Raw genomic sequence first — 21,127 nt, 5'->3', positions numbered from 1 at the left:
TCAAAGTTTGAATAGTTTCGTCAGAGATTTACAGTTAAAGTTATAATTTGAGTCTATTTTTGCTGCTGCAGTATCCACAGTCATTTCCCTACAGGATTAAGTTTTCTGTATATCAGTGCTTAAAATCATTTGTACTTGCAATTTGCCCAAGATCCTTTTGCTCTCAGAGCTATTAGGTATTTATCATATATTACCATGATTAATGTATGATACCAAGCATTCGACAGAAAAATGTCTGAACACAAAATTAAAGGAACTCAGTGGGTGTATTTGTTGTTTAAGAATTCTGGTGCTAGATAATGGTTAAAGGTTTCAGCAGAAACATACACAAAAGCATTTGGAAACAGTTAAAGTCTGGTCTTAAATTTTGTCTTATGTTAAATGACAGTACAAATGAGAGAATTTGGAGTTCTAGACAGCTGGAGTCTTTTTCTCTCTTGGTATCTGTGTCTGAAATACTAGTTGGATATTTGGAAGGCTGTATGGAATGATTTTACATCTCTATAATAAAATACTATGGTATTTTGTGTAGCTGACATCCAACATTTTAACAAAGAGGGTAAATCCTTGTCATTACTGAGTCTTTGTTTTGCTTCTTTTTTAGATGTACACATATGTCTGTTTAATCAAATTTTTGAAGACTTAGTGGTACAAAGCTGCCAGCTACACATTTCAATAATGAATGGAGAGAAATATCTTCAGGATTTACAAAAGGGTTCAAATGGCAGAAATAGTATTTGAGGACTTCTTGGTAAGAAATAAACAGAGAAAATTAGGTCACAATTTCTTTTGTAATTAGGTCTATTTCCTTTCAGTAGCCATATTAATATTCACAACTTGAATATGCTAAAAAAAAACAGAAGGCATGCGATAATTTTCCTCAAGTGAAATTTAGATTTGTGGTTTAACAAAGATGTTACAAGCTTTCTATAGGATTATACACAGCCTCATGGAAACTTAGTTTTAAGGGATTCGGTAGATGTTTTAAAGGCAGAGGGTCTGTGGGTACAGCAGAGCACGACTGAGAATTACAAATGCGAGTACTACTCTGGAAATGCATCTTTGTTTTTGTAAGTCACTGAACAAGGAGTTTAGCAAGTTGGCTGTGAATGTTCTGTGGTTTCTGTTCCCTCTTTGGTAAATATAAATAAGTGCCAGTAAATCATTATTGGTAGGGAAAGCCAAAACTGTTGGAATTATGGAGAGTTGAAATGTAGTACCCAGAAGGAGTACTCCGGATCCTGGTGATGTTGGCAAAGCTGTTGCTTTACTTTCTTCTGATTTTGTTAACTTTTACAGCAAGAGTACAGCAGTCACAGCTTTAACACAAACTTATTAAACTGGGTTAAATCACTGGCAATTTCATTCTTTTTTTCTTCGTGGCCCTTGTACAGCTTTAGTAATCTCAGTCATACAAGGTGGGGAAAAGTAATTAACTAGTCTTGAAAAACAGTAAGGCACCAAAAATTTCATACAAGGACATTTTTAACTCCTTCCCAATGGACACTAGAGGTGGTGTGTTTCTGAAACAGAGGTGAAGAGCTAGCCTTTGATCCAAATGGAGAAGCACATCAACAGTGTTTTGTCCCATGAAAACAAAATTTCTGTGAGAGGACCCTGTGGTAGCAGGGAACATGTAGTCAAAAAGACCAGGAGCTATTTTAATTTTTTTACAGCTGGTGTTGGCTTCAGGGGTTCTTCTTTAAGAAAATGACAATTGGGGTCATTTCTGCTTGTTCTCTATGTCACCTCTGAACATTTTATGGTGTCCCCCCTCCCTTTTCTATATTGGAATTACTGGCTTATTTTTAAGAAATGATGGTAGCTTGAAATTGGCCTAGGCTTCAAATGATGGGAGTAGTCATGATTCGTGGTCAGGCGCACATTTATGATGGGACAATTGCACAGGTGGAAGCATGGGTTGAGACCACTCCATAGTGCACATAGGCTCTCTCATATTTTACTCTCTCTGAGAGCTCTGCACACCGTGCATGGATTATGCTTCCCTACTAAACCTACTTTGATGCAGCTTCTGGAGCCCTACTCCCACTAGAGACTGGCCTGTGTTAGGCACTGTATGAACATGGAACAAAGACGTAGTCCCAGGTTCAGGGAAGCTCACTAAAAAAGTCAGAGGGATAACAGAGCAGTACAGACCAGCAAGAAGTTTCCAAGAGATCCAGTGAGCACAGCTTCTTACCAGCTGGCACCAGAGGCTGTGCTGCCATAATGGGGCAGGCAGACCTGGGATTCAGCATCTCACAGGAGGATGAGGAGGGTAGGCGGCTTCCTGGCAGAGCTTCAGCTGTGGTCCTAGCAGCCATGAGGCCAGCTTGACTGCAGGAGGGAATTTAGCTGTAAACAGAGCTGCGCTCTGCCTCTTTCCTTCAGGGCCAGAACAACAGGTCTTGGCCCATTTTACTGACTGGTGCAGATGGAGGCAGTATGGTCAAAGCCCCATTTGTAGTCCTGGCTACTATTGATAGGCACAAAAGGAGTTGTTTTGTTTGGTTGGGGGGATTTTTGTTGTTGAAAACTGCCCTGAAAGCTTTGTTATTACTGGTGCTATCTGGATAGTATGAAAGAGCAGCCTCAGTTATTGGCCCTGCTGGGGTATTATTCCAGATGTTTTTATTTACACAGCTGCTATGCAGGAAGTAGAACCAAAACCAAAGATTGATTTGAACTATTGTTTTGTCAAAAACCAGAACTGAACCTGAATTATTGTCTTCTTTTGACTTCACTGAATTCTGATCATCATTGGCAACAGCTGGATCCAACCCCAGCTCAAACCAAACTGAAAAAAGCACAGACTCTGACCACGCTTGTGAATAGGTGAGACTTTGAAGGCCAAGAGTCTGCATCTTGTAATGAGCGCAGCTGATGTTACCTTTATGCCAATACAACTTTATTTTATTGTGTGTGTGCGCGCATATGTATGTATGTTTATGTATTTATCAAGGGCTGTAGTGTATATCCATTTCTTTTAATGAAAAAACCCAGGCTTACAAAAACACTGCTTATTGCTTAATTGGAAGATTAATGACAGTCCAAAGAAAGAAGTCTACTTATATAATACCAAAGTTTTAGCAAATAGTGTTACTCAGGCAGGACTCACACATCTCAGAAAGCTTAGAATTTTGCATTTCATGTATAGTCCTTTTCCCCTCTTTTGTGAAAGTCAGAACAACTTGATTGAATGCAGACTACAAACTTGTTCACTACAAACTCAGTTAAACATGAAATCTTGCTGGGATTAGCTTAATTATTCCCTAAATGAAAAGGCTGCTTTGTACATAGACTATAATTTTATGCTTGCCAGATAAAGAAATGTGAACCTGTCAGGAGACACAGGAATTTGTCTGTGTAGGAGTATCACTGGGCCAACTGTCTTGCCTTTTATGTGATACTGTGGTGTAAAACACCACTCCACTGGTTTCATTTTACAGCAAATAGTCTCTGTGGTGGCATCCTGTGGGAACTGAAGTATCAAGTTCTATTTTCCCTTCAAAAGTCCAACTACATATGTACCCCGCTTCTGAAGCTCTGCTCTCCATGACTGTCGGCTAGCCGCATGGGCTGAGGGGATGCTGTGGCATGGCAGGGGAGCTACAGGGAACCTATTCCAAGCAAAGCAGGAGGTGCCACTCTTTGCCATGATCGAGACTGCCTATAGGTAACACCACAGTGTTTGAAATCAGAGACACTATTTGTGGTAAGATTATACAGTAACTTAGTAAAAGCGGAAAATACTTTATTATTCCATTTTTAATCTTCAGAAGTTTTTGACGCTTCTGATTATCAGACACTATTACGCTGACTGCAAACTCTCCTATTTTTCTTTTGGCTTCCCTACTGCCTGCTTGAAAGCAAGAGTTGCTGTAATTAAAGCCTTTATTCTTTATTTAAATGTAACCATAAAAGATGTGGAGTTCCTATCTTCCAAAGCTACTAGACCAAGAAAATAAAGACAAAATTTCTGCAACTGTTCTCAAGTGACCTATTCTGTTTAATCTTGTTTCCTTTCTTCCTAACCAGTCTTCTCGAAAAGCCTCTCCATGTCAGGGGCCAATAGTTTAACAAGGACAATGTGGAGCAGAAAGGAGAGGCTGGCCAGGAACCACTGGAAGGGAGAAACTGGGGCTCTCCTGGGCTCTGAACCACCCAGAAATCTTCAAGCCTGGTACAAAAGTGAGAAGCCTATGGGTGAAAACAGCATGGGAAGATGATTTAAGCAGCAAGATGCTGTTTACTCCCTCTTAACTATGAGAAGCAGCAGTGTCTATCCCTGTGCCCTTACAAGCATTTAGCACGGAGCAGTTGTTACCCTCTGTGCCAGGTAAAGCACTCCCAGTGTGTAGTTCTTAACTCCATCGTGGCAGACTCTGCACATGGTTTCCCTTCACAGTGTCACAGTCCGAATGTAGCTCTTGACTTTGTGGTCTCCAGAAGCCATCTTCTGAAAAGTGCTTTTAAAACCTGACTGTTCAAGTCCAACAAGTCCTGAGACATGCGTGGTCTTAAACCTGAGCCTCCTTCATGTTCACCTACTTCATACCAGAGGGATGGTGGTGGCTGGTATTACCTTTGCTACAACTGGCAAAATGTGATGCATTTATACACTTGGTGTTTGTTATTGTCCTTGCGACTGCATTTAAGTACCTCCAGTGAGACACTCATGCTCCGATTTTCTGCAGGAACTCCCGAGTTGCTCTCAGCTGCAGTAACTTGTCTGTCACAAAATCTAAATGGAAATCACAAGGGACCAGATTCTCTCTAAATCTCAGAGAGTATTGCAGGCTTTCTGCTCCCTGCACAGCTCCACTTACAGCAAATGGTTACTTGGCCTGGGCTCGCTAGCATCATGTAAAATCCTTATGGATCCTCATGGTTCCAGTGTTCAGGATTGATGATTCTTCCTTCTCTTTTAGCGTCTTGTGAATAACTTAGAATTTTTTCATGCTAATGCAACTCCCTCTCTTCCTGGTAAATTGCCTCATCTTGTGCTATTGGAAAGTGCTTAGTCTGGATTGCTTTACTATTAGGACCTAAGGGCTGCTGCTGCTTTCTGTATTATGTGCATGGGACAAGTATGAAATATCAGCGGAGAGCTGACACCACTTCAACCCCTAAATGAGGGATAGTAGGAACGCTTCCTATAGCTAGCCTCAAATGACTTTCACCTGTACCACTTAAAACCACGGGATTGTTCATGCAGTTAAACACTGTGGCACAGGTGAGATGGCAGTGGACACAAACATGGTTCTAGTGAATTTAGTGGAAGTTTGGGGTTTTTCTTAACACTATCAGAGTTTTACCTCTTGTCTTTCTGTGCCTGGGAAATTAGCAAAGCCTCTGCTCTGAAGACTTTGTAATCAAATGCCAGGTCTTGCTGACTTTTACTGTCGAGCTTTAGTGCCTCGGTTCATGTGTGGTCCCTTTGACTTCAATAACATTCACAATGGCATTGGCAGCTCTTTCCCTGGAATCAAGTTGATGACTTCTCTGGGCTTAGGGTCTGCCTCTGTGATAAGACGGGATCAGCAATGATGATCTTTCAGCGAGTAATCAAATGTGTAAGACCTGTCTGTTATTATCTTTGGATTAATATCTTAGTATCTGGGAGTGAATTTCAACGTAAATGCATCTAACTCTTGTCAAGAACACGGTAACAAATATGTGTTGCTGACACATCTATTGACTCTTTGTCTAAATTATTTAATGCAAATTGTAGAATTGTGTTAGACTGGCATGTCCTTTGCTGCTTAGCTGTTCATCCAGGGTTTCCTCTCTTTTACACCTACAATGTGTTCCTGATAAATCTTCTCACACACTTTTAAGTAATTTCCCAAGTGCTCTCAAAATGGAGGCAGCAATTCATCTCTGTCACTTTAGGCAATTATTACTAAAATCTCTAAAACAGTGTCTCAGAATAATTAACCTTAATTAACCTTAAGTCTTAAAAGATTTTCTAGTGTTGATCAGCATGCCAGTAAGCTGCCAGACATACATTCATAAACTCGGAGCTGTCAAGCAGTTAGTAAACCCCTATAAAGTGAGCTCTGTCTGCTTTACTGATTTCAGCTCCAGCAAAGGCAAAACACTATATATTTCAACTTGTAAACTGCGTATCTTGTTTTTCATTATTATATTTCTGTGCAATACTTTCCAAACTCTCTTTTATTGTATTCCACAGTCAAAAAGCACCTGGATACTCCTTTTCTATTCTTTTTTTTGAAACTATCTCTAAGCCTTTTTGCATGTTTTTGTAATGTGTAAGACAGACTCAGATGACAGAGGTTTCAGAAGACTTGTGCAGCTGGTAGCTTTTTTGATGATTTCATGTCACAATCCTTTTGGAATAAATGTGGGTACTAACGAGAACAATGAGGAAAATGTCAGTTGTACTAAATATAAGTGTTCTGTTTTAGAAAAACATTAACACTTCTGTCAGTTCGATTACACCTGTGCATCATTCTACTACAGCAGAGCGAAAAAAAGAGAGTCTAACAGATGTATGGTAAGTACGCGAATGGGGTGAAGCAAGGAAATATCGTAAATCCTTTATACTAGAACATTCTGTGAATGTGTTAAAGACTAGCAGATGAGAATAAGTCCAGGTGTTCTTTGAACCCTGCAAGGTGATTAAAGTGAACAGTAAAAAGCTGAAGTGACAGTACTGAAATACATGAAGATACATCCATATGATTGGGATCTACACAAAAGGAACAGCTAGTTCACGGGAATGGCAAGACTGCCATGCATGGGAAATAGGAGACATGAATATTTACAACTTTCTTCAAGTGGGAAAACTGGCTGTGAGGAATCTCTGTAAATATCTTCTTACACAGGAAGTAAAATTTTATCTATTTATCTGAAGTAAAACATTCACTACTCTGCTGAAAGAAAAATGAGAGACATGATGAGTTGAAAGATATAGCCAGTTATGAGCAGCATCTAGGGTCTTCATGAAACAGTGAAATACTGAGTGCTGGAAGAGGATAATCAGTTTTATGCATTTTTAAATTAATACGAAATGCTACTCTCCCACTTCTGCTGTACAGCCTGGGTTTTAGAATGTCAGAAAAGTATTTGACATTTACAAGAGACTGCAGGCACTAATACAAATCATTTTTATCCATTTATCCACTTTAACCACCATGCTGAGTGAATTGTTGGCTCTGTGCAATTAGTCTCTGTGCTTCTTGACAGTATAACCACAGATTATCATGAATTCTATTAATAATGCAAGGTGGAAGCTCTGTTCTCCAGGACTGTTATTCTAGAAAAACATCTAATTTCTTACAAACCTGATATAAATAGGCCAGCTGACAAGTATCCCAAAAGAACAGAATATGCTCAGAACAGTGAGATTTGAACTGACGTGTTTTTGGCAAAAAAAAAGTTATACAGGCTGTATTTGTCTGAAAGTTTAAAAATAGGAGCCTTTGTCATACATGGCAGGAGAGGCCAGGTTGAGTCATGATTGATGTCACTTGAAAGAACACTTTAAGCTTAGAAAATGACATCAGAATCATCAGAATTCAGTAAGATTTAGAGTTGTCCCTGAAGCCAGGGTGCTGAGGATTCTGGAAGATACTTTGTGGATGATACACAAGCACGCTACCAGACATCATCTGAATGGATGCCAGGAGCTACAGTACTTTCAGATTACATTTCTAAATGATGGCTATAATTTGTTTTAATAACATTTATTTTTCGTTAAATGCGTGTTTCGAACTGTTTTCAGTTTTCTAGATTTGGTGCAACCCCTGTTCAGGCTGGAAGAGCAGTCTGTCATTGCCTGACCTCTCTCCTTGCTCCCTTACATGACAAGTTTACAAGAGCAGTCAGGAGTGCTTTCCTTATTACCACAAGTCTGCAAATACGGCGGGGTCTCTTTCCATTTACTCTTCTCTGGTTTTAGTGCTCAATTCCTGCTGACTTTACTACTGAGCATTTAAAAGTCAGACTGTAACAGTACATATGTATGTTAGAAGTATTTCTTTTAGCTCCCAGGCTAAAACTAAACTTTGTCTGTCTGCTACTGCTAGTGTCAAAATGGAAGTAACAAAACAGAAAAGGCACTTGAGTTTCGCTTTATCAAAGATAACCAATAAATCACGCGGAGTCTAGGTCACAGAGAGGCTCTGCAGAGCTTTTGCTGTGCAGAGTAGTGAACCTCTTTGAAAAGGTTTCTTACATTTCTTCTTTGATTTTCCACAAATAGCAAGTCTTAATTTTAGTGTGACAATGAATATATTTAATGTGAGTGCACAAAGCTACTTTTGATGCAGTTTGATTTGTTTTGCTTTTAAATAGCTTTTAAGTGTAAAGAGAAAGTAAATTTCAAATAGCATTTCTAAGTAGATCTGTACTTATTGCTGCTAGCAGCACAATCTTTTGTTCCTAAAAACCATAGATATTAGTGAAAAAACGAGTTGTATGGTTGCTTGGCCGCATGCCTTTAACAATACTTTATGCATAATCAGATTCCATACCGAAATGAGTTCATTCCAGGAAAAGCAAAAGTTCATCACGCAAGCAACTCCGCGAGTAAAGCATGCTTGTTAGCTAATAGCTGCTGTTACCTGCCATTTAGATCTGCACATTGTGTTCGTTCCTGTTCTGTCTGAAGAGCCAAGTGGTGGATGAATTTTTCTTGGTATTCCTGATTTTTACTTCAAGCTAATAAACACCTGTGTGCAACTGGCCTGCCGAAGCCATTCCACAGCACATCTGGGCATGCTCCAGCCCGGGGGCTACTGGCGTTCAAAACGGTCTTCCCTGATCCTGCCGCTCATTGCTGCTGCAATCTGGGGCCTGATTAGCCACAGGAATTGGATCAGGAATCCTGTCACTCCTGTGCACCCAACTCTCTTGGTGGTAGAAGAGGCAGACAAAGGGACAAGGACTCTGGTGGATTATGTGAGTGGTGAGGGAGAGGGAACTGCATGTGATTCTTTTGAGAGCAGAGAGTTTTCCGTGGGTCTTCTGTGCTACGTAGCGCATAGAAAAGACCTGTGCTGGAGGATGAATCACTGCGTAGTAAAAGTGAGCGTGCTCCGTGGGATCTGTACTTTCTTTGTTGCAGCCGTTGGAAGTACGCAGTGAATGAAGCAGACAACTGTAGAGAAGAGAACATGTTTTCATGATTAAGGCATGAGTGCAGCCCTGGGGAACTGCATCGTATCCCTGCCTTTGCCACAGATTTCCTGTGTGATACTAGTCACTTTGCACATGTGGTTGTTAATTGTGTTTTTCTTGGTGCTTGGTACAGTAGAGTGTAATTTGTAGAAGTGCTGAGCACTTGCAACTGCAGGCTGTAGGCAGCGGGAGCTGTGCTGTGACTGTAAGCACCGCTGTGCAGTGAATACTGAGAAATCAGGCACCATGCATCTCAATGAGGCAGTCAAGAAAAGCAGAGGCAGGGATTACAAAGATACATCTTCATGAGTTCAATTTATATGGCTGAAGAACACCTTGAAGGGGCATGTCCTTCTTAAGCTTGTCCTTCCTTGTACCTAAAATAAGAACAGCAAATTTCAAGCTAAATACAAATGCAGTATTTGCGAACAGTTGTCAAATTTAAAATACTTCTGCTAATCCGAGAATTAGTAGTTACCATTTAGCACTTGTCTGTCCTTCATTTCTCTTGCGTTTATCTTTTTTAGATGGAGATATAATTGTATCACTGAGCAAACAGTCACTGAAGAATCCACTAATAAAGCAATATTGTGAGTACATGTATGTTTTTACTGACTATAGGCAAAGCAATTGTTAGGGATTCAATAGCCTCTGTGTATCTTCCCATAGTCATAACATTGTACAGTGAAAAGGTAACACACGTTAAAAATACTACACTGTTCTGCTGGTAAAAGTTGAAAAAGATACTTACTCTCAGAATAAAACATGATGGTTTGTGTAATTTTATTTTACAAATCACAAATTACATGAAAAAATGTAATAGCATATAAATAGACAGCTATCCTTATATCAAGATGGGCAAACCAAAAAATAAGTAGCTTTCATATGAGAAATGGAACAATGAGAACAGGAAAGCACATAACTTCACAGATAAATAGTAGCATAAATAGATTTGTCATCTTAAATATCCTTTGACACTCCTTGATCCTGTAATCCAATGCCAAGGAGAATTATGATTTTTTTTTTTTTAAAGTGACATTTATTTAGCACGTTTACCATATTTTATTAGAAGACTCTTCTATTCCCCTATTAGTTAATAACAGCTTTTTAAAACATTACATTTGGAAGTGTCTGGTTTATGTAACTAGAAGAGGTACATGCAGTTCCACCAGAGGTGTTAGTTATATAGGTGACTAGAAAATTACAGGAATTTTTAAAACTTTAGTAATTGCAAACACATACTAAAATGGAAAACCAATTATTTTCTAAATTTTGTTTATTTGAGATGTAGGCTATATTTTTGTTGGAACACAGAGCCGTACACTCAGGATGCACACAAGGCACCGAAGTGGAATTCAGGCAATCCAAATCCACAAAAGTGATTCAGAAAACCTCTGCTTTACTGACTATAAAATCTGAATTCACTTGGCTCCGTTGTTTTGGTCTTGTCAGTCTCCAAAGCTTAGGTTTCTGTGAGTTACACCACATTCTGAACTTCTAGCTACAGCTTTTTTTAACCCCCACTAAAAGACAAGTCTGCTCTCGGTTCCCTGAGGGGTTCACTTCAATCCAGGTGCCCTGAGCACACCTACCACTTACTGACACCACTGGCTGCTTCCAGGAAGGATCTTGCTCATGTCATGGGCTCGTGGCTACTTGGCGATTGCCCGTGAACTTGTAGAGCTGTCTAGTAAAGTGGTGAGTTAGAGAGGACTCAGGTTCCTGCATGTTTCAGTACTGCCTCACTGTTTTAATCTTCAGCCTGTTTTATAGAGGGGAATCCCATCGGACAGGGACGGTGGCTCCATGGGGTGGCATGGGAGAGTGCCTCAGAGCCCTGCACTGACATGGGCACCCCCAGGCTCCCAAGGAGTGGAGGGGTTCAGAAACACCCCTGCACTCATCATTCCTGTTTGGCAGACTGAAGAGCCAAGCACAGCATGTCTGTATGTGCATCGCAGTGTACTCACATAATCAGAAAGCAGTAAAATGTTTTGAGATTCATTTAAATATGGTCTCCTCTCAGTCTCAAATACACATATATAATTATCACCAAAAGTGAAGATGAAAAAAAATCACCCGATCATCCTTTACTGTTACTAGTATGGCAGACAATGCCAAGCATTTTTAATTACTGTATTCTACTTTTATTAGAATAAAATTAAGCTGAATTTAATTTCAAAGTCTCAATACAGTGAGATTGCAAACAATTTCCCCCCCTGAAGATTCTACTCGATCCCTCCCCATGTGGAGTATTTAATTTCAGTTTTGCTTGCTTTAAACTGAATGGAATTTTTGTACAAAATTAGGACAGCTAAGTCCTTCCACGCAGAAAACTACTGAGCTCACTGGATATTTTTCTGTCGTGGTGCCAAACCATACAGCAATCATGCTGAGGATATGGATGGAAGAAAGGTTGCTCTGCACAGTAATTCCATATAGGAATCACTATTGATTACAGTGAGGATACTTTATGGGTAGTGGTAAATTATGAGGTTTCTCTTGTAAGTGAGAACATTGATTTACATGAGTAATGCAAAGGCTCACAAGTAAGCTGAACTCAAACTTTAACTGTCAGCCGTAACACATCTATTTATACCACAGATCTGTGCTCAGCCACTTACATTTAATTACAATCAGTTGCGGTGCCTCCATTTTCTGTGTTTACTCAGAGAATCACATTTCTGAGGTCAAATGCAATGACAGTTACACTGTAGTTACTTGAAGACATGCTTAGTTGTACATTCTGCATGTATCTGAGGACAGAATTTCTAGAGAAGAAAGGAGGGGTATGATTCGTCAGTCCTTCCTTACATGAATAAAATTTCACACACATCAATTTTAGTCAGGGCATGTCTGTGCTGCACAACACAGTGCTGTGGAGAGATAGCCAAAGCAGCTCAGAAGGAGCCAGCTTGGGTAACTGGAAGCAGTTTAACCACATTTCTTAGTACTGCACACTGTCTAATTTACCCTGGTTTTTAGCAAAGTAAATTAGCTTTGGCAAAGCACTGCACAAATAGGGTAGCCTGCTTCCAGTCCATGAGCCAGCTTTGGCACCGACTTCTACATCATACTCATTGTGCAGTATAGCATACCTAGCAGGAGATGCAAAGGACTGCTTTCATAAAAATTTGCAGATTTGGATCCTCAAATTTTGTTCTGCACTTAAACATTTTAATGGCACAAAACTTTTTATTAACTCTTAAATGTCACTGCTTCAAATTTAGTGGTGTTACTGAACCAAAATATCAAAAGAATAAAATACCATTATAAATGAATCACTAAAGCATATCATTTTGGGCTTACCATTCTTATATATGCATATATTTACTTGACAGCAGTAGCAAATTGCTCATTGGTAGTACATTTCTTCTGAGTCTTAAGCCTAATTGCTTCTGAGCCCTGCCATACAAAAACTCTCCTCATTTTCAGTGTGAAAGTCTACCAAAATCAGAACAAATCACAAATCTTTTACACTGTAATCTCAGCAGAAAAATGTCATTAATATAACTAAACTATGTTTTAGAATGTCACGGGTACTAAATTTTTTGAAAGAGTCTGGTAAAAATTAAGTTTACCTGCCTGCTGTTTGACAGTATTGTTGATGGACCAAATTTTTCCTCCTGTGAAATCGATGACAGAAATCTACTGATGACAAAGGGAGCAGATACTGAATTATTGCCATGTATGATTTTTTCAGCAGGGACAGAATCTCCTTCCATCTCTCAGAAATTATTTCAAACTACCCTGTAAGACAGTCTCTTGGCATCATAATCAGCAACCTTTTCAATACTGAAGCAATAGATGCTAACTTGATATTCCAAGAAAAATTACATTCAAACTATTCAGTGTTATTCTTCCCAAATCTAAACAGACCACATGTGCATGCATTTTGAAAAAGTGGCCTGCTTCATCCCCCAAATTTTACATTCAGAGTTGAAGGCTTGCTGGAAATCATCAGCTCTTATAATAAACTGAAATATTCATTTATGCATAAATTGGATGCAAAAAGAATAGACTTTTTAAAAATAGACAGTTTTAATCTCCATTTCTGCTTGAGCTAAAAAATAAATGAAGATATAACATCTAGATGTAACCCTTTCTACACTGAAATAAGTAACTAACAAAATGGGGGACAGCTTCAGATCCACTAGAACAACCTCAATGATTCTAAATTTCAAATAAAATGCTTGATTTTATACAGTTATTACCAGAAGAAGAAATGGAAAAAATCAGAGGAAAAACGTACCCATATGGAGGACTCTAATATCCATGGCACAGATCTTGAGGATAATACCAGAAAATTGGCTGAATTAACTGTATCAGAATGTACACTATGCAAGAAGACATGTATACGTAACACGCATTTCTGCTTCTCTCAGTAAAAACAATTTTGATAAAAAGGCAACTTTCCTCCCCAGTTTGTGGTTCTACTGTAGAAGGATTTGGAATGGAGCTATAATCTCTATTCTCTTTCACGCAGGACTTAGTTTTCATCCAAGCTGAGTGACGATGTCAGTATCATCAAATATATTCTGTGGACTTGAAGGAGAGTTGCTCTTTTATTTTGTTTTGTCTAGTAGCTCGCACAGTACAATCACTATGAAACAGAAATTTAGATAAATAAATTATTTTTCTACCAGGCACTGGATTAACGCTCAACCTTGCAACATCCAACTGTTTCTCCATATTCACTTTACAGCCAGTTGCTGCTCAAACCCTGTAGTGATTTGGCTTTATTCTGATCTCCACTCCTCTCACAATTTCACATTTTCCCATATAATATTACTGTACCACCATAAATGATAGAAGCAGTCTCTTCAAAACCAGCAATTGCTCCAAGGTGCTTGAATATCTGCCTTAAAATGACCTACAAAGAGGAGAAAACGCCCTGATGTCAGTCTTGGCTTTCTTTCTGATTATATAACGGGGGAAAAACGATTTGGACTTTTTTTTTATTATTTTTATGTTACTTTTCATAAAACCTATGCAGGGAATTACCCAGAATTACTATTGGTGATTGCCTAAGTAGTGAAATGGGGCTAGTAATAACTGGAAACTGAATACCTGAAAAGAAAAGGATTTTAAATTGTCTTTAACTATGCAGTGTCTTTTGCATGTTTGTATTAGCACCTAGTTTGAGAATTCGGCCTTCATGAAACAGCCAAACTCTCTTTCCCGATTAATATCACCACGTTACAGTCCAAAATACTTTCCACCAATACCTCTCATTTTTCCTCTAGGAAAAGAAATCCATAAATGGAGACTACTTATGACATTCTATTTCTAATTTTAAAACAATCTCCCTTTCACACTCCCACCCCAAAACAAACAGCCCAATCCTTTCTCCCTTCTTCCCCTTGAAAAGGGAGGCAATTTTTAGAAACCACTAAGAAAGCAAAAGGCATTTGGGCATGTCAGTAGCATTCACTTGCAAATGGTTTATGTTTGAAAGCTAAAAACGCTGTCTTCAATCACAGTACAAGGCACACTGTCTGCAGTATTACTTTTAATATCAAGTTATTTCAAATGCCTAGCACCACAGGCAAAACACACAACTAATAAGCACAGCTGGCAATTTTTCTTCCTACATTTAAAAATAATTCTCCATTTTTTGTATTACTAGACAGAAAGTCAAAACCTTTTCTAAATTACAAAGGTGAATAGTGGTTCTCGATACCCCGGACTTAAAAGTAAGGTGCTCTAATTTGCAGGGTTACCATGTCGTCCATTCCACTTGGCACACACTATTTTGGATAAATATTCTGTTGTTTCTGTTTTGTTTTGATTGAATCTCTTCTACTCCGGAGAAAAATATCACTGTTGAAGTTCCATTAATTTTTATAATATAAATTAGAATGCTTGATTTACATTGAAGCTTTAAAAGGCTTCTTTATCTTTCTGATGGCTGTACAGAAACTGTATTAACTTTGTAGTTATAATCCACCCATAAAGTTAATTCAACTAACCAATAAGAAAATTTTAAAAGCTATTATGTAGCTTCTATGAATACTGAATTGCTATACTATTAAGGTCAGAATAATTAACTAGTTCTAGAAAAAGCATTTTATATAAATATCAAAATGCATAGATATTCTTTCTCCCTGGAAAAATATAAGCAAAATTTTTTATACAGGGAAGAATCAATTAGAAAAATAGAATCAGCCATTAATCCTTTTGGTGTGTAAGGGGTTGTACCAGTCCATGAACAAATTAAGGTGGCTAATGGAGTCAGTACTTTGGTGACTCCTCCTGTAAAAGTCAGCATTTAAAAACAATTTAAAATTTATTCATATACTTAAATAACTCTACTCCAGAACATCTTTCTCTGAAGCTTTCTCTTTCGGTGTTATTATGTACACACATTTTAACAGCAGAAATTTCATATTACATGAAGAGGGAATTGAAGTTGAGGATGCAGAAAGATAATGTAGGATTTAAAAAGAAAAATCCTTTAATGTAATTATCCCCCACTGAAGTATTACAAACCCAGGAAAACCAGCCTAAATTTCAAAGAAAAGATATTCCATCATATTAAGGCCCCTGATAACCTGACCTATATCTTGTTCTGATGCTACAAAGAAAACATGTGAATGAAATCATTAAGTCTTTCAAAATCACAGCCTTCTAACCTGGTACTCCAAATATTACTATGACATAGTCACAGTCATCTGGTTACTACCTGTAAACACTGATTGTTTCTTCCAAATTATACTCAGAAATATTCAAAAGACCTGGGCAATAATAAACAGAAATGAACAAAAGGGAACAACCAACCATCTACAATAGAGGGAAGCACAGTCTAGTAACACAGTTCATATTCTGAAATACTATATTCTTTACTGATAAAACCTTATTAAATCACATTCAATCTTGGACTGTAAACCATGATTCCCATCTGGAAGCCATTTCTAAAAAAGAACAGCAGAATCTCTGTTATTGTCATTGTTCAGAAAATAACTATCCAGATACTGTTAATCTATAACTTATTAACCATAATATTGTCCTGCTTTATTTTCCTTGAATATTTTTGAAGTAACTGTCTCTTCCCCAGACAGCCATGCACAACACTGCATACCTCTTTGTCCCTTGCATTGAGTCCCATTTGAAAAATGGTCTTTTCTATTTTTTAATTTCTAGGGCCAAGACATATTGTACAATGTCCAATCTTTTAAAATCTTCACTTCAGATAATTTGGCTTTTTTAAAAGCATATAATTACCCAGAAAACAAGAGGTAAGTGGGAGATCACAACAGAGAAATCAGAGACTCAGTGAAAAAAGAGTACTCATTTGCTTTATAAGGGTTAAGTTTTGAACATTGTTTTCCATAAGATCATGCTTAAAGAAAAGACATCAACAGATTCATCATGTCCCCTCCCTCTTTTTACAATGAACCCACATTCATGTAGGTTGCCTCTTGAGCTGAAACTCTGCCTTACCACAAAACACTACTCCCTAATTAAAAAAACCCAACAACAAACTAACAACAGCTTACAATAATTTAAGATGCATAAAAATGTTTGTTAACAACTCTAGGCACCTGAAGATTGCACAAAATGAAACAAATTAAGCACAACTTTATTTCTCTTCCCTTTTCATCAAAACAGTAGGACATTTGTTTTGTTTGCCAAAAAAGTGTAAATTTTACAGTAAAAAGACATCAACAAATATTATCTTGTTTTCTCCTGATTTTCAGCTAGTCTGACAAACTGCCCATGAAGCTCATCAGCTAAACTTCTGATCAGAACATCAGAATATATGAAGGAATAGCTGGCTTTATTTACCTCAAATGGCTTTTTTTTTTTGTCTTATGTAAGCCTCTACAACAGTTTTTTACAACTTGTATTACTGCTCTACTTTAATAGTAATAATCTACACCCTATTTTACAATAATGTGAGGAAAAATATACAAGAAAAATTGCTTACACATTCTGGCTGCAACTTTGAGACTGTAAAAAAAAATTTCCAATTGCCCTTCTCTCCATGTTAAGAGATTCTTCATATTCCCCATTTCTTTGTGCCAGTAACAAATGATCTCATCTTTGACTATGCTCAGGCAAACATTTCACCTACTGTTTTATAAAATGTCTTTTACATTAGAAATGTAAAAAAAAAAAAAAAGGGTAAAAAGGCACTAGTACATAAATGTACTACTACTAATTTACATAATTAGCCAAACATGGTGCAAATGCTACCTCTGGGTGGACCCAGTTCCTGAGTAAGCTGCTTTTTGAGAATACATTATTTGAGAATACATTATGACTTTATTGCCTGGAATTTTTTGCATGCTGATTTTGAGTCACCAAGAGAATACTTTTGTAATTCTTTAAGTGATTGCTTTACTCAACACTTTATCTTTCAGACAAAATTTTCCAATATATCCATTTATACTCTTGTGCTAGGAGGTATTAACAGCATTGATCAACCAAATCTGGCAAAAGCAAAAGCAAAATTAAATATCCTTCAGTCTGGCTAAGTGAGGGAGTTCCTAAGTGCTTATTTTTTAGTGACAGCTGATGTAAGAAGGCATGACTTCTTGTCATCCAGCAAGACAAGCCTGAACACGACCAAGGGAATCACTCAGAGCTTAACTGCAGTAATGACTTGCTATAGACAATACGTGTCTGAAAACGTGCAAAAGACTATAGAGCACAGAGACTACGAGCAGACAGCAGGAACAGAAATTGTTCAAATCATATAAGGGAATGAGGGAAAAGCTTTGGCACTGACGAATGCAGTTCACAGAACTCAGTGAGGTGTAGAGCAGGGATGGCAGAGTACTTGCATGTGAACAGGTACCATCTGGAAATCCCTGCACCCACAAACTCTGCCCTAGGCTCCCTAACATTCTCATCTGACTTGAAGGTCAGGGAAAGAGTTCATGAGCAGCAAAAGTAATGAGATCTGATTTCTTATAGAATGATGTGCTTTGTTCCTTAATCTTCTGCTGTCTACCTTCTCCATAAAACACCCACTGGGCAAGGCTGAGGTTACTGCTGTTCTTATTAGCCAGCACAGTATGAACAAAACACTTGGCTGGTTGCTACAGAGCGTGATCTGCAGTTCATATGCCTGCCTTCACCTCAGCAAGGGCATTGCATTCCCCTCAATTCAACTACCTCAGGTTTTGCAAAACTTGTAGGAGCTTAATTATTTCCAAGATCACAACCTTCTGTGAAATACGGTTCAAATTTTCCAGGTTCAAAAATTACTTTGGAAAGAGGAAGAGGATGGGGACCAAAAGACAGACACGATGTACTACAAGTATTTTTTTTCTTTAGAAATGGAATTTGATTTTATAAGGGCAAACTACAATACTATACGCTTAAATCCTGCAGACAGCTACAAACTCATCAGCTGAAAAGTAATGGATTAAAAATTGGTTGTATTATTCAATTGCAAGGTGACAACAATCCCTAATATGATCTGAAAACACATGCAAACCTAGAATGTAGTGATTGGGGAACTTCCAAAAGAGATGCAGACTATTAATGCCACTGTAATGGGTCCAGGTGAAATGACCTTACAGAATCACAGGATTGTCTAGGTTGGAAAAGACCTTGAAGATCATCCAGTCCAACCATCAACTCAACATTAACAGTTCCCGACTACACCAGATCCTCAGCGCTAAGTTGACCCTACTCTTAAACATATCCAGGGATGGGGACTCCACCACCTTAGATACTGTGTCAAATCTATTTAAGAAAAACAAGCTCAGATTGCAACACAGGCAAATAAGAGATACTAACATAGTAAGAGAAATTAAGAACTTGCAGGCCGAGATGAAAGGAACTGAACTTTTTAGCCTAGCAAAGTGGAGTCTAAGATAAAATATTCTAACTCAGTAACTGTGTGTAAGATCTAAGGAGGAAAGGTAACCCTTGAAAATAAAGGACCAGTGTTGGTGCAATAGACACAAATAGACACAAGCTAGTCATACAAACCGGGGTTAGAAATTAAATCAAATGGTTTATAGTCTTCAGAAGAGTTAGTCTTTCTATAAGTGCAGCTGAGCTACAAAGCCAGTATTTGCCTGCCACAAAGAAGAAAGGGGAAAAGCACCTCCAACCTCTAGACCATCGATAGGCCTTTAGCTTCTAATACCAGATCCCAGCAGCATTCACAGCATCACAGAATCTCAGAATCATTCCTCACTGCTGGCTTGCAGGACATGTTCTGCTTTTTGATTTTTTGACTTATCTGTCCCCACAGGAAGTTTCACTGGTAACTAAGCCTAAGCTAGTTAGCAAAGCTCCTTTTATAGCAAGTGGAGATGTATACTCTTTGAGGGCAAATCATCCCATTTATCTTCACCACTGAAATATCTTTCCTTCTTGCTGTTCAGTGGAACAGAATGATCTCATTTAGGAATTCTATTTCTTACTCCACCGACTTCTTGCTTAAAATACTCAGCTCTGTGTGAAAACTCCCTGTCTTCACTCCACACCACCCATGGTGGGGATACTTTTACTCTCTTTCACATTTTGCTATTTGCACCTTCTGCCCATCAAATTCAACTTTTTAATAGTCATTATTTCAGTAAAAAGAAGAGATTTCATTATTTCTGGAAATGCCTTCATACATAGTATTCCATAAAGAAAAGAAATTGCATTGTCTTTACCCAGGCTTCTTACAAAAAATGCTTTTGTTTTCACCTAATCAAATGATTCATTTCCTAGCTTCTCAAAGTTATGCAGTGAAACAAGAAAAGCAAATGCTATTCTTAAGTCATTATTGTGCAGACTGCATGTACTTATCTGTAGTTACTGCTTGAAAGTTTCAGTAAGCAAAAAGTATATGGATGATCATCTCCATGAAAACAAAATGTATTAATACCACAGTTACTCTTTGAGATATATCCCACATGACCTTCCTCATTATTAGAGGTTTCTTACCACCCGAGTTCTCGGTACAGTAACTCTTGGCTATGTTAACTCTATGAAGCCGAGACATCTGGGTACTACTCTTGGACTGTCCTTGAAAGGATCGTTTTCCTATGCCTTTGGAGGGACACATATACTGGAAAGCTGAACATAGCCTCCTGATTACAGTTAGTGTGCAACAAGTAATCATTCCTTCCTCGGTCAAATATAAGTCCCAATTTTTATCATCTGATAGGTATTTTGGTGGACCCAGATAATTGAACTGGAGGGGGGATTTACAGGTGGGAAGTCAGGGAATATAGTTCTTATCAGCCCAGTGGTACAAAAGATGAGACAGGCAGGTAGGAGTGCAGTAGCAACTTTATAACTTAAAAACGTATCCAGAGTTAATGTCTCATTCACATTATGAATCAACAGCAGTATTGGGGAAATAGTGTCCATTTCCATTCTGTGTTTGGGATGCTTTATTTGCATCTTTATAGTGTTGCGTTGTCCTCAGTATGTGAAAAGACTATTCATTAGCACTGCCCATACATACTTCATTTACTTCTTTCACGAAACATTAATTTCGCTTTACATTTTCTTTAACAAAAAGCATTTCAAGCATAATCTGTCACACTGCCTTAAGTACTGAAGTGGTCTATGTTAACCTTATTAATTAAAGCTGTTTTCTTGTAATGACTGAAAGCTAGTGAAAGGTTTAGACTATACTGGCTAAAATTCAAGTTAGAAAGTGTTTGGTGGTCTTCCGTTAAACTCCAGTGTAAAGTAACTCTAATTGCTACATTATTTAATTCCACACCACAGCCAGTTTTATTATTTTAAATATAGCTCCTCTTACCTTCTAATGACAAACGTCCTCCCCTTTAGCCTCAGCGTCACTCACTTCACCACCCAGCTCACACACCCTCCTGCCTAGCCCTGACCCCTCCGATGGCTCCCGGCCCCTTTCAAATGTCTGTTTCGCACCGTGCAAGCCTCACTAGGAGGCCCCTACCGCGGCACCCCCGGATTCTGAGCGACACTGTGGGCCGCCCCTCGCACTCATCCACCTGCTCCGGGGTGCGACACCTCCGCCCTTCCCCTCGGGGCA

This window comes from Athene cunicularia (assembly GCF_003259725.1).
Source record: "Athene cunicularia isolate RWA chromosome 2 unlocalized genomic scaffold, athCun1 chr2_part1, whole genome shotgun sequence".
Taxonomy (NCBI): Eukaryota; Metazoa; Chordata; class Aves; order Strigiformes; family Strigidae; genus Athene; species Athene cunicularia.
This window is presented reverse-complemented; position numbering follows the sequence as displayed.